The following is a 15,013-nucleotide window of genomic DNA, read 5'->3' on the forward strand; positions in this document are numbered from 1 at the left end:
ACCAGCTTTGTCACTGCAGAATCACCATTCCGCTCCGTCCGCTCCTAATAATAAATGAAGAGAAATCTGTTTAATATTCAAAGCCTAATTACTGTTCAATACTAGGCCTATTCATCCCTGGAAACCAGAGGCAAACGAACAGGGAAGCAATATATAGCCTCGGAAGAAAATAAATGTACAATTCTGATGTACATTTAATTAGTCCCCTCTCAACGCATTGCCCGATTCTGTTTTTTTTTTTTTTTTTTTTCACGTACAGTAGGCAGCTGACTATGAAAATGAAAAAAATAATAAAATAAAATAAAAAAAATCAAACAATGTCCACTCGGGTCTCGGGGGACGCTTCCTCCTAACAGGCCGAACAAGGAGCTACAACAGACGGAGGGGGGAAAAATATCCGTGACTGACAGGCGAACAACACTGTGGCCCGCAGGGAGAGGAGACGCAAGGAAGGGAAAGAAAGAAAGAGAGAAAGAAAGAATGAGGGAAAGAGAATGTGATGGAGAGATGGGTACGGAATGTAAAATAAACAGCTTGTAGATCACGAGCCTGGAAAAGGCAGGGACTGTTTCAGGTCCCTCACTAGGGGCGTGTAGCGAAAATGTTACACGCATGCGAGAAGCAGCTGTACAGAATAGCGTGCAATACAAAATTCACATCATTTACCCGAGCAGACTGCAACCTGGGGTCGGCTATATATATATATATGACATCACGATACAGCTCTGGAAAAAAAATTTGTGTCTCTGATTTAACCAAATTAAAACAAGGAGAATCACAAGCCATCAAAGCAAGCAAAACTGCTTGAATTGTTGCACCAGAAGTGTTGCACCAGCATAAAGTTATCCAAAAGCAGTGTGTAAGACTGGTGGAGAGGAAAACATGATGCCAAGATGCATGAAAAAAAAAAAAAACTGTGATTAAAAACCAGGATTATTACAGCATATATTGGAATAAATTTCTGAACTCATAAAACAAATTTTTTTGTAAATAAATACTAGAAATTACTTTATTTGTTTGGAATTTGGGAGAGCTTGAATACAACAACAACAAAGGAACAAAGGAAACGGGGGGGGGGGGGGGGGTTGGGTATTTATACAAGGCAGTCCAGGTGTGAGCAATCAGAAGCTCGGCGAGTGTGAACACCGTAGCGACACGTGATCAGGAGGGTCAGGGATGTCTGGTAAGTGAGCAAGCTGGGAAATAAATGCTGCAAATAAATGCTCTAATTTTGGAGGAATTTAGGAGGAATGTTGTCTGTAGTTTATAGAATAAAACAACAATGTTAATTTATTTTACTCAAACATAAACCTATAAATAGCTAAATCAGAGTGGTCTCTTATTTTTTTTTTCCAGAGCTGTATTATATTATATTATGTCATATTTTATTATATTACTAAATATAAGTTTATCCACACTTTGGCACCATGAATCAGCAGAAGCCCTCCCTCCATCCAGCGAAATGGAAGGTCTGAAAGTGCAAACAGTGTCACACTGTGTTGTAGATATTTTTTTCTTGCCTTTTTTCTGCTTTTTCATGGTTTGTTTTCCTTCTTTTTCTTTTTCCTGAAAAATGAAAATCCCATTGTATACGCTGCTGGAGTGCAATCCACCGAGGCTTTCAGAAAAATGTGACTCATGAAGTCTACTGGAAGCGTTCACTCAGAGAACAGAAGCCAGGCTCTCATGGAGAACCTGAACAGCCTTTACAGAATAAAAAAAAAACAGTGCTACACCTGCTCAAATCTGAAGCTTTGACTTCGAATGGAGGTGTTGGTGTAACACCAGCTTCTGCTGGGGATGTGGGCTGGTACGTTTTCGGCTGCTTTAGGGAATAATTCATGCTATTTGTTATATTTCTTGGGGTGAAAAAAATGTGGTTATTGTTTGTGGATGGGTGGTCAGCCTTCCTTCAGTTGCAGTGATCTGAACTGAAGTGTGGAATATACGAATAGGTTTCTAACCAGTTTATAGAAATGGCTCTCTTGTTTGAGTAAAATGAACGTTGTTGTTTTATTCTATAAACTACGGACAACATTTCTCCCAAATTCCAAATATAAATATGGTCATTTAGAGCATTTATTTGCAGAAAATAAAGAGAAATGGCTGAAATAACAAAAAAAAGATGCAGAGTTTTCAGACCTCAAATAATGCAAAGAAAGGAGTTCAGAAATCAATATTTGGTGCAATAACTCTAGTTTTCATGCATCTTGGCATCATGTTTTCCTCCTCCACCAGTCTTACACACTGCTTTTGGATAACCTTATGCCTTTACTCATGGTGCAAAAATTCAAGCAGTTCAGCTTGGTGGTTTGATGGCTTGTGATCATCCATCTTCCTCTTGATTATATTCCAGAGGTTTTCAATTGGGTAAAATCAAAGAAACTCATCATTTTTAAGTGGGCTCTTATTTTTTTCCAGAGCTGTATGTATTAGCAAAGGGTTCAACCTAAAATAGATGAAAATGTGTATTCAGTTGAAGAGGTGTCATCAAACATTTGGACATATATGTATAACCTCAATCTCAAAGACTATGAATACCGTATTTTTTGGACTATGCAAGAAAACTCAGGGTTCCTCAGTCTAGCGCTATCGGGCGAAATGTAAGTCCCTCTAGCTAATGCTAATGCTAATGCTGCTGCACCCAGCCTTAGTGCTGGAGAAACTTCACTGAAAACTCAACCTTAGACAAAATATTGGAAATCTGGGCCTATTGTAAATAAACGGGAAAAACAGTTTTCAGTAGAGAAATCTGCGTAGATTAACATCCAGCACTCATTAGATTTTTGAGAAGGTTTTTTTTTTTTAAGAATTACAGTTTTGTTTACTTAGGCGCTTCCCCCAGCTTCCCTATTAGAAGGGAAACATGGCGACACCCTTGCTCACTTCGATGTATAGTAGGCATCCGTAGTAGTGTCAGTTAATGAGCATTATGTATGAAAATAGACCAGAAAATAGACTTTTAAGTGAGCAAATAATTTTTAAATGCTTTTCGGGTACCTTTTTTTTTTTTTTTTTTTTTTAATTACAATGTAATTGCAATGTATAGTATATAATTGCAAGGTACATATCACGCAGTCCTGATCTAGTATAATAATACCTGCCATTATAGACATAGTTTATATAAGATACTTTCACTTAAGATAGCTGATCATTCCGTACCCGTTTCACTCCCAACACACATGACCTAAATCAACAGTTCATTACAAACTCTATGAATGTGTTTAATTATGCTGTTAGAGCTGGAGTCGGCCACAAATATGCAGTGCAGAAGGGCTCCCATGAGCAGGACTCGAAAATGCAGTTTTCCTAGAGAAAATCTCTAGGAAGATGAGCCCACAAAATCATTAGGCTACATTATGTATATTAGAGGTAGGCCTGTTATGATAATAATTTTTTGTCCCAGAAAAGATTGCAATAAACAATTTTGTTGGCATTTAAGGCCAATAAATGGCACTAATATAATGATAACATAATATAATAAAAAACGATTTACGCCTTTTTAAAGACAATAAACTTTCCGTTCCTGTTCACGGGCCTAATTTTGGAACCTGAAAAGTTCCCAAATTTGAATCAAAGTAGGTTATAAATTAGTCATAAATTATATTTATACACATGTGCGGGGAGGCAGGGGAACCATGCATGGGTTTGCCCAACACCATGACGTCCAGCCCCGGTCTGTCCCAGCTGGCTCGCGTTGGACCAGCATAAAGACTTTGAATCAGCCTTTACTTCTTTAAGTTTCTTTAAGTTTGTTTCGGGTGATTTTTCTTTTTTTTCTCTAATAAAGGTACGTTTTAAGTTCATTTACTCCCTGTGTCTCTGTCTCTACCAGGTCACACAGTCACAATATATATATATATATATAAAAGTGTATTTTGCAAGTGCAAACACATTGGACAAAATTACGATTATTAAAATGATAAAGTCATGAAGTCATGTCCATTTATTGAACGATAAGTTGATAATGTTATTTGGTCTTCAAAACACCATTACCACAAAATGATGGCCTCCTGTTTATCAGGTAAACCTTGCAACATCCAAGTACTCTTGCAATTTTGAAAAAAAAAAATGGAAAGGAGAGTATGATAGAGATGAATCGCAGTCCGATTACTGGCACATTACAAGAAATGAGGCCCCAATTAATATGGCACTAATGCCTGACTATAATTCATCCATTGAAAGCTTAGAATAATCGTTCTGATAGTGATGTGACACGCGGACACAGGGACATAAATCCTTCCAGCGCTCCAGACGAGGATGTTTGGCAGCTCCCCAGCTTCTAAAACAGTGCCCTGGCAGACCGCTGGCGTCTGATATCCTCTCCAAAACGTTGGGAGGGTTTCTCTCTCTCTCTCTCTCTTTCTCTCTCTCTCTACCCAGAAATGAATAGATTCTATTCTTAGATTCGACCTGCAGCTGAATTGTAGTAGCGGTGAAAAAAACAAACAGACCCTCGGACTGCATCCGGAGCAGGAACGCCTGGTGAGAATTCTCAGCTGAGATCTTTTATAGTCCGAGGCCGGTTTCAGCGCAGGCCCTTAAAGAACGACCCGAGATATTGATAGCTGAAGTCTAGACGGAAAACAATAACGGCCACAGTGGTGGTGGACTGACTACCTGCTGCTTCCTCCTTTGGGCCAGCCGAGTGAAATATTGTGAATGTCAGCCCTCCAGTCGTTTCTAAGAGACAGCCGCGCCGCACACTTAACTGTCACTTTCCATCCGTTTTCTCTGGGTGCGGGATGGAACACCTAGCTTTTTTCACAGCGTTAAAAAAAATCATACTTTAAATACTCCATATTGACTATTGAAATCTGAATTCTTCGAACTTCTATTTTTCTAGTAAACAAACGCCTTATAATCCGGAATGTTTGGCTTAAAAAAGCAACACAGCTCATCACCCTGAACACACCATCCAAACTGTCAAACATGGTGGTGTCAGCATCATGGTTTGACCCGGCTTTTCATCAGCAGGGACAAGGAAGATGGTTCAAGTTGATGGGAAGATGGACGGAGCCAAATACAGGACCTAACATTCCTAACATAGTGTCCAAATTTCAATAGAAATGGAAATGACCAATAAAAATGCTCCAAAATGACTCGGAACATAGTGTTCGCTCCAACAGTTCAGTCCAATAGAGAGCAACCTATTCAAAGTAATAGGATAAAAATGCATTGTCTGTGAGGTCACAACAATCAATACTTATATACTTATATATCATTATACCATTTTTATCATTTAATCTTTTTTCTCATGATATAATTCTTTTACATTAGGTCCAAATTCAAAAAATCTGCAAAAATCCTCCAAGAATGAACTCTTTCTGTGAAGCTCATTTTTATATCACCCCCAAATTTTATGCATTTCATTGTAGGTCATGATATAATTGTTCAATAAAAAGTTCAATATCGACCTTTCAATTTTTGTCCAAATTTGATGATGAATTGACCAATTAAAATGTTTCAAAATAACTCTGAAGCTCTGAACCTTATTAATTCCCTCTGAATTACATTGTCAACTAAGAGGCTTTTTTTTTATCTTTTCTTATACGACAGTCACAATATAATATATATATATTCGTTTCGCATACATTATGCTGTTCAGCCCCACCCATTCATGTCACTCATATAAGTGTCCCAGCCCTGGCCAAGCCAATCAGAGCAAAGGTCATTTGAATACAACTGAGGTCAGTCACAGAAACCAAAATAGTCTTCACTTGTTTAGTTGGAATTCTTAAGCAATTAGATAGACAGATAGATAAAAGTAAGCAGATTGATATGATAGATATGAGGTAGTGCAGTAATACAGAATAAATTAAGTATAGGACATAGCAGGTATCAGCAGATATGGCCAAATACTAAATATAAACCTTTGCAGGTATTGTATTTAAGTTAAGTCTGAGTAGTGTCCAGGCGTGCAAATGTACAGGATGTATTTAATAAGAATAAAAAAAATTAAGCTCCAAATATTTTTGGGACATACTAAAAATATGAATTAAAATAATGCAGAATAATGACTTCTTAACCTTTTTTAACGTACGACAGAGGTCAAAATATAACATTTCAGGTCATTTCTGTTGGTCCATTTGTCCAGAAATTACTGTATACTTACTTACTGTGAACAGAGCTCAAATGGTTCAAATGACAAAAAAAAAAAACTAAAAACCTGACAAACAAATAGTATTAATATTTTAACTAGACAGCAGCAATATGTAGAATATATAGGATATAAAGGATATGTAGGATATGATATTCTCTCCAAAGTGCTTCCTGCGCTTCAGGTTTAAAGCATCCATTCATTTTGAATGCGCGATCTTGGCGTTAAAGCATCCATTCATTCAGTATGCACTACAGTATGCACTAAATTGTTTTGTATTAATTCAGAGCCGGCAGCCCAGCGCGTGCATTATTTTTTTTACGGTCCCGAGCCGAAAATATCTATTAATTCTGAATGTAAATGAGCTATTCATTTAGCGAGTGTAGTCTGAAGCATGTGTTCATTTACAACCTGTGGCAACCTGAGTCATCACTTAACATACAGTTCGCAGCCTGAGTGTCCGTTCGTTTATAGGCTGCAGTCGAAATCATCTGTTCATTTACAGTCTGAGGCGCGGCGCGTCCATTAATTTACAGTTTATAGTCGGTTATAGACGGTCGGACTGTTAATGCAGGGCTTGTGGTGGTGGAGAATGGGTGTTCATTTATTTGCGGTGTGGAGTTTATTAAAAAAAAAAAATCCTTATAGAGGAAGTGTGTGTGTGTGTGTGTGTGTGTGTGTGAGAGTGGAGGATTGAAGGAGGAAGGGACCTCGGTGGAGGGACCTGTAGCCTGTGGTGTGTGAATGAGTGTGCATCGTGTGAAACGATTACTCGAGTAATTAGAGTTAGTTACTCACTTTAAAATAAGACTACCTTTAAAAAGGGTTTATAAATGGTTTACAATTAGTTTATTAATGGTTACTAATTAGGTTATAAATGCCTTAAAATCATTAATAATCAGTTATAACACATACGTAGAAAGGGCAACAATATAGACGGCTGTGAGTTCACTACTTGGCAAACAACAGGTCAGTGTTGCCCTTTCAATGTATGTGTTATAACTGATTATTAATGATTTTAAGGCATTTACAAACGAATTATTAATCATTAATAAACTAACTGTGAACCATTTTTAAACCCTTTATAAAGGTAGTCATATTTTAAAGTGGTACCTAAAAAGTTGATTGATTAATTTTCTGCTCCTCGAAGAATCATTTAATTAATTTTTAAACACAGAGCACGAAATTTAGCGGGGACTTTTAATGTGAAATAGCGCGCTTAGCGTTACGTCACCCACAAAACAGGAAGCAGGAAGTGGAGGAGGCGGAGGTAAATTTAACTTATAACAAATCAATGAGATGAACATTAATGTGCCTTAATAACATAACAACAGCGCTGTGGAGTGATGATTATTATTAATACTGTCTAATGTGTGTACTTATTGTGTTTATTACAACAGAGACAAGTTCTAGACTTAATACAGGCTTTATATAATCAGTAAACACAGCTCTGTGGAGTTTATAAATAAATACATGCTAAAGTTAGCTGAGCTAAAGTTACTGTATTGTCATTTAGCTAAGATGCACAAAATAAAGCCAATGTTTACGCCTTTATTATTGATTAATGCCCTATATTTAATACTTACAAGAAATTCTAAGTTGAAATAATTTAACTTAATGTATTAAATAATTAATTACTAAATGATTACTTGTAGTATTTATGTCTATTTTGTGTTTTATTTATTTCTATTTGTGTTTGCAATGTGGAAATGTATTGTGAATTTAAAAATTAAACCAATTGGTTATTCATTTTTAAGTGAAAGGTCTTATTTTATAAAATCTCTCATTTTATGTTTTATCCGATTACTCAATTAATCGAATCGATTTTTCAGTATAATCAGTATATTATTCGGTATACTGTAGGGCAGGGGTCACCAACCTTTTTGAACCTGAGAGCTACTTCTTGGGTACCAATTAATGCGAAGGGCTACCAGTTTGATACACACTCATGAAATTACAACTTTTCTCAATTTACCTTTAATTATATGTTATTATTAATAATTAATGACATTCATCTATGTGAAGACACAGATATCAATATGCAACACTATTTTTATAAATCTCTGCAATTGTTTACATTTTATATTATATTATATTTTAATATAATATTACATATTATATTACATTATATTGTATAATAATATATAAACTATAGGCTATCTCTAAGCTAATATTAATCTAATATAATCTAAAATTACACCAATGCAACTGTGATTTAAAAAAAAAAAAGAATAGCAACAAAAATGCTATTTTTAGACCAGGTCTGCGGGCTACTCATAAGGTCCTTGCGGGCTACCTGGTGCCCGCGGGCACCATGTTGGTGACCCCTGCTGTAGGGTGAACTTGAACCGGTATGCATTTCTTCATACCACCACACTACTAGAGGCGTTGCGGAGCGCTGTGCAGAACAGCGCCATCAAAGAAGAGAGTCAAACACTGGTCTAGCTCTGTCCTGTAGATAAATAAAAACATCTCCTACTTCTGTTTCTACTATATATGAGTGTTTTTATCCCAGTAAAATAGCAGTAACTACTTTAATTTTAATATATATAATATATTAATACTGTAGCTTGAAGGATAATTTGAATGTATTTGTTAACTGGAGAAAGAAGGGAATTGTAGCTGTAGATTTTAATACTGTAATGCCTCTAATGGCTTTAGAAATAACATATAGTAAATTGATATTAAGCTTGTATGTTAACTATGCTAACTTGTGCAATAGAGCTTTTGAGGAATATTATAGTTTGTTTATAGTGTTTATGGAACTATTTATTAAAATATTGCATTTTGTAAAGGGAGCCGTGTTATCTATTTTTCACATTCTTTAGCTATTTTTCTGATTTCGTCATATGTTATATGTAATTTTGTGGGACAAAGTAAACCCTATACTAATCAAAGCCTTATTTTAAAGCCTTAGTGTTTTATATGATATGTACTCCTAATATATGTACAGTACAGTAACTCACAAACCTATATTAAAGCCCAGTCATGCAAAAACATATAATAAATAAAAAATATATAATAAAAATACAGTGAAACCGTTAGTACCTTGAAAAATACAGTAATATGCAGTAACATTTTTGGCCATACCGCCCAGCACTACTACACACTACACCCCACACAGAGCCTAGTGATAAAAAGGATGTACAGGTGTCTGTAAATCACTGAAAGACAAAGCAGAAGAAAAGACAAAGCTTCTAAATATATCTTTATCTCCCGTTTTTCCTTTCATACATGTAGGACGCCACAGTTTTTGTTCTGGGGCCTTTTTCTCCAAGCCACCAAACTACCATCTCTCCTGCTTTTCCACAATTTTCAATTTCAACTGGAGCTCCAGCACAACCTGCAGAGCATTATATCACTACTGATGATGCTGCTGCTGCTGTTTTATGATTTCTCCTGCGCACAGACTGCAATGCACATGCACATGTATATATATACTATACTATATATAAGCTATATCACTATATATGCTTTATACTGATATATAACATAGCAATCTTCAAATAGAACAACCTGTACCTTTTTACAATGAGCACTTCGAATGAGATCTTTTAAAGCGCATCTATCGTCTGTAATCACAAGCCAGCCAACCCTATACACATCAAACTAAAGAGAGAAACACATGGGATTTATACTTTAGCGCATATATGAGGTACATATCTGTCAGCAAATATATGTATGCAGTATGCAGTACAGATTACCGAACATGAACGTGATCGAACGCTTCCTTTGAATTGTGCAATGTGGACCCACGCGTACACGTCTGAAGCAAGAGCGTGAGAGTGTGTGTCGATGCACTCTCTGTGCACATATAACCTACATACAGTATAATTCTTCTATATGTGTATCTATATCACTACATATGCATTATACTGATGTATAACAACGCAATCTTCAAATAGAACAACCTGTGCCTTTTAACAATGAGGACCTAGATCTTTTAAAGTGCATCTATCATCTGTAATCACAAGCCAGACAACCATACACACATCAAACTAAAGAGAGAAACACATGGGATTTATACTTGAGAGCATATATGAGGTCCATATCTGTCAGCAAATATATGTATGCAGTATGACCGAATTCTTTCTTTGCATGCAATGTGGACCCACGCATACATGTCTGGAGGACAAGCAAGAGTGTGTCGATGCACTCTCTGTGGATAAACTGTGCAATTGTGATCTAATAAAGGCTAAAAAAAAAATACAAAAATAACACAGCAAGTATATACATGTGTGCATGTGTACATTTGTGACTATGTATATATGTATTGGGTGTATTAGAAGTGGGCAACATGATATGGGACAACATTATATATTGTATCGTGATCTAATTATGATAGTTTGCTACCATTATCCATACAATACACTTTTATCCTTTTGTAAAAGGGAAGAAATATTGACCCTCAGCAATTGTTCGCAATTTTGAATTACGTGTGTAAGTGTGTATGCGTCCCAATATACTTCTGTCCGTGTAGTGTAGTATTTCACTATATATCACTGTATATCACTAAGTAAGTATGAAAAAGTATTTGATTTAAAAAAAAGCATTTTTTGTTCTTTTTAAAAATCTGCAGCTACTGTTAACTGTTAGCTGTTATCTGCAGGTTAATATATTGTAATAAATGTTGAGTGTAGTTGGGATGTATCGTACAATGTATCGTTTTAGTAACAGCATCGAAATGTGCGCATTAGTCACATCGCAATATTTAAAAAATAATAATAACAATAATTTCAAATAATTAAATAATAATTGTAAACTGTAGTGGTAACCTGAATGATACTAATCCATCGTTGACAAATTTTCATTTTCGTTTACCATGCACCATGAAATATATGATATCTGCCTATATAAAATATTATTTATTTTACTTTAATCATTAATTGTAGGTGCATGGAATGCAAAAGTATGATCGTTGAAAATCCCTGTATGTTTGGATGTATTGTATGTATTGTGTGTATTGTAATAAGGGATCTGCGATACAGTATCATACACAATATATAGAGACAAAAAAAATGTCACAATACATATTGTAATAATAGTATTGTAAATTATTTACTGTGAAGCTTTAAGGATAATTTTGTGTAACTGTTAATGTTTGCAATCTAGTATTTTGTTATATGTGTAGATGCTACATTGCATCATTTTTATGTTAAATGGTTAATTTTGTTACTATTTTTATTATTATTATTTCATACAAAAGTGTACAAGAGTGTTACTGTAAGTTACTGTAGTTTACAAAATAGAAAAAAAATATTTAAAAAAATGTTTTGTTTCTATTGAATGTTAGAAACTGTTAAACATGTATAGAACTGTATACAATGGTAAAATATTATATTCTTGAAATTACTCATTTTTTTAAAATATATATACATTTAGCAGCAGTAAAAAATATTGCAATGTTTTATATACAGTGCCACCTGTTCTGCTGATTTATGTACACATATAACATGACTGTATATGTATTACATATATTATATGGAAATTATGTACTGCATAAATTTCTTTAAATATAATACAATAAATATTTTTATCATATTGCCCATCACTTATTTTTTACAATCTATATGAATATATGAACTGCCTCGTGTTGTTATTCTATATAAACACACAACAATAGAACATGATTATGAGTATATATATATATATATATATATATATATATATATATATATATATATATATATATATATATATATAGTCTATGTGCATAGCCTACACATGTAGAAGTATTAAAGCCTTTTCCCATACCTTTACCTTGCTTCCTCCAATCTCTCTCCTTCCTCCCTTCTTCTTCTTCTCCTTCAGTGGCTCCTCTCATTCATCCCTCTCTCTCTCTCTTTCTCTCTCAATCTCCCCGTTTCTCTTCTCCTCGCGCGCTCCTCCGTCTTCGTGCGGATGCATAAAGATTAAAAATTAATAAACCTCTCCCTCTCTCTCTCTCCCTTCTTCTCTCGCTCTTCTCTCGCTCTTCTCTCTCTCTCTCTCTCTCTCTCTTTCTGTCTCTCTATCTGTTCTTTTTCTCCTTCACGAGCTCGTGCGCCCGGTCCCCCGGTTCCTCGTCCTCCTCCTCCCGGTTAGGAATGACGGCAGCGCGCGCGGAGAGAGAGCGGTCCGGACGGGAGCGAGCGGCAGCGCGCGCGCAGATCCGACGACATGTTGGCCGCTGGGGCAGACGGACCGAGCTTCATCACGAGGCTCCGCGTGCAGCTGCAGCAGCAGTAAAACAACAAGCCGCGAGCGCGCACGAGCCTGCAGTAAATAACAACAGTAACAGTAACAACAACAGTAAAGCAGAGGGTTCTCCAGCAGACTGCGGGTTCCTGCGGGTTCTCCAGCCCTCAGGGTTCGTCCCAAGCACCGGGCACGAGCGCAGGGAAGCGTCAGGGTGCTGCTGCCCACCTCCACGCAGCAGAGCGCGAGCTCGTGCTGGAGTCACGTTCTGTTCAACTGCAGCTCGCGCGACGAGACTCTCCGCCACTGCAGAGCTGCACGGTGCTGCTCGCTCTGCTCGCGCGCGCTCTGCTTGCACTCTCACTCACTCTCTCACTCACTCACTCTCTCTCTCTCCCTGCATCTCTCTCACTCACTCTCTCTCTCACTCACTGTGTGTGTGTGTGTGGTGTGTGTGTGTCTCTCTCTGTATCTCTCTCTCTCTCTCTCTCTCTCTCTCTCTCTCTCTCTCTCTCTCTCTTTTCTCTGCCTGAGCCTCTCTCACCCCACTGATAGCAAAGAACAATGAATAAACCTTATAGAAAAAAATGATTAAATTACATCTTTTAAACGTTTTAACAAAACCAGGGCGATTATGTGTTAATCGACTATTTTAATGGACTAATTTGACGATTATTTTTTTTAGATTAGTTGATTAGTCAGGGGCTGCAGTCTGATTGTATGCTGTATACTAGGGCTATAAAAAATTCAGAATTTCAGAATTTAATTCAAGTCAATAATTTAATTAAATTTGAAATAGATCCATCCTACATGATGTTGAATTGAATTTGAATTTAAAGCATATCAGTGATTATATGATACTTTTAACATACATTTCTCTTCCAAATGGATGTACAGACACAACTAATATTAACCATGCATTCCCGTAATTTTGAATAATTAGCATTTTTTTGTCTGTCAAAGTAATCAAATTAATCAAAGTTTTGGTAAATGCTATTATAATTTATTAACCTTACAAATAATATATTAAATGTTTGGACAACCATTTAAAAGACTAAAATAAAACAAGGTATTCTGGGAAATTAAATCCTATTCTATCATTCTATCAAAATATTAGTACTTTTAATTATCTGTTCAACAGAATGTTTTAATGTTAATTTGTGGTCCATAAAATAATATGCATATGAAATTCATGTTATATAATCATATTTAATATATACTGTAAAGCTTTCTGGTTAAATACACCTTAATTATGAATTATAAATTACTTAAATTTTTTATGGAATTCCAATTGTACTTCCTGCAATTTTGATTAGAATTGCAATTCTGGTTTTTGTTTGCAATCTCAAATTCAAACTTAAAATCAAGACTTGAATTGGAATTTAGGGTCATTTTCAATTTAATACTGACTTTAGTACAACCTTATTGTGTGTGTTGGTAGGTTAGTACACAAAATATTAGCATAGTAGCCTGGGCCCAGTTTCCCACAAACCTGCCCATGTAAACACTCCATCTGTTTTCTGTGAGTCAGTTGAAAGAGTTTGGTGTCTGGAATCATGTGCTTCTATGAGCCATTTGGATGGAACCACCCACTAGATCAGAAAAATCAGAAAATTATAATGTTATATTAAACTATTGGTACTTTTGGCAGTGTGGGCAGTGTGCCACGTCCTGCTGGAAAATAAAATCTGCATCTCCATAAAAGTTGTCAGTAGCAGAGGGAAGCATGAAGTGCTGTAAGTTTTTCTGGGAAAACAAAACTGCACTGACTTTAGACTCGATAATAAAACACAGTGGATCAACAGCAGCAGATGACATGTCTCTCCAAACCATCACTGATCATCAGTAAATTGTACATTTCTTTTGAAAAACAAATCAAGGGATCAGAGTCTGGAGGAAGAGTGGAGAGACACACAGTCCAAACTGCTTGAGGTCTAGTGTGAAGTTTCTACAATCAATGATGGTTTGGATAGACATGTCATCTGCTGGTGTTGATCCACTGTGTTTAATCAAGGCCAAAGTCAGTGAGGATTTCATTTTCCAGCAGGACTTGGCACACTGCCGACACTGCCAAAAGTATCCATTGGTCTTATATGATATTCTATTTTTTTGCGATACTGATTTTTGGGATTTCATTGACTGTAAGCCATAATCATCAACAATAAAATAAATAAACCCTTAAAATAGATCACTCTGTGTGTAATACATCTAAAGGGGTTGGACAATAAAACTGAAACACCTGGTTTTAGAGCACAATAATTTATTGTGGCGACGGACAGTTCTGGTGGAAACAGGAGAGTTGAGGTGCACATTGAATTCTGCCGTGATTTGATCAGCCGTGGTTTTATGTTTTTTGGATACAATCCAGGTTATCACCCGAACATCCCTTTCAGACAGCTTCCTCTTACAGCGTCCACAGTTAATCCTGTTGGATGTGGTTGGTCCTTCTTGGTGGTATGCTGACATTACCCTGGATACTGTGGCTCTTGATGCATCACAAAGACTGTCTTGCTGTCTTGGTCACAGATGTGCCAGCAAGACGTGCACCAACAACTTGTCCTCTTTTGAACTCTGGTATGTCCCCCATAATGGTGTGTGCATTGCAATATTTAGAGCAAAACTGTTCTCTTACCACTGTGCTCTTAATAGAACCTTCCCACTCTACTCTTACTGGTGCAATGTGCAATTAATGAAGATTGGCCACCAGGCTGCTCCAATTTAGTGTTTCAGTTTCAT

At 36.3% G+C, this 15,013-nt stretch overlaps 1 protein-coding gene and 1 long non-coding RNA gene across 2 annotated transcripts in view; both read right to left on the reverse strand.

Annotated features, from left to right (window-relative positions):
- adgrl1a (adhesion G protein-coupled receptor L1a) overlaps positions 1-12,655 on the reverse strand; it is a 313,378-nt gene extending 300,723 nt beyond the window's left edge. The window contains exon 1 of the mRNA XM_049475750.1: positions 11,855-12,655. The gene's annotated coding sequence lies outside the window, so the exon portion shown is untranslated. The remainder of the gene's footprint in view (positions 1-11,854) is intronic.
- The window catches only part of LOC125799309 (uncharacterized), a 637,314-nt gene that overhangs the window by 387,566 nt on the left and 234,735 nt on the right, over positions 1-15,013 (reverse strand). The window lies entirely within an intron of this gene.

Source organism: Astyanax mexicanus, chromosome 3 (genome assembly GCF_023375975.1).
Source record: "Astyanax mexicanus isolate ESR-SI-001 chromosome 3, AstMex3_surface, whole genome shotgun sequence".
Taxonomy (NCBI): Eukaryota; Metazoa; Chordata; class Actinopteri; order Characiformes; family Acestrorhamphidae; genus Astyanax; species Astyanax mexicanus.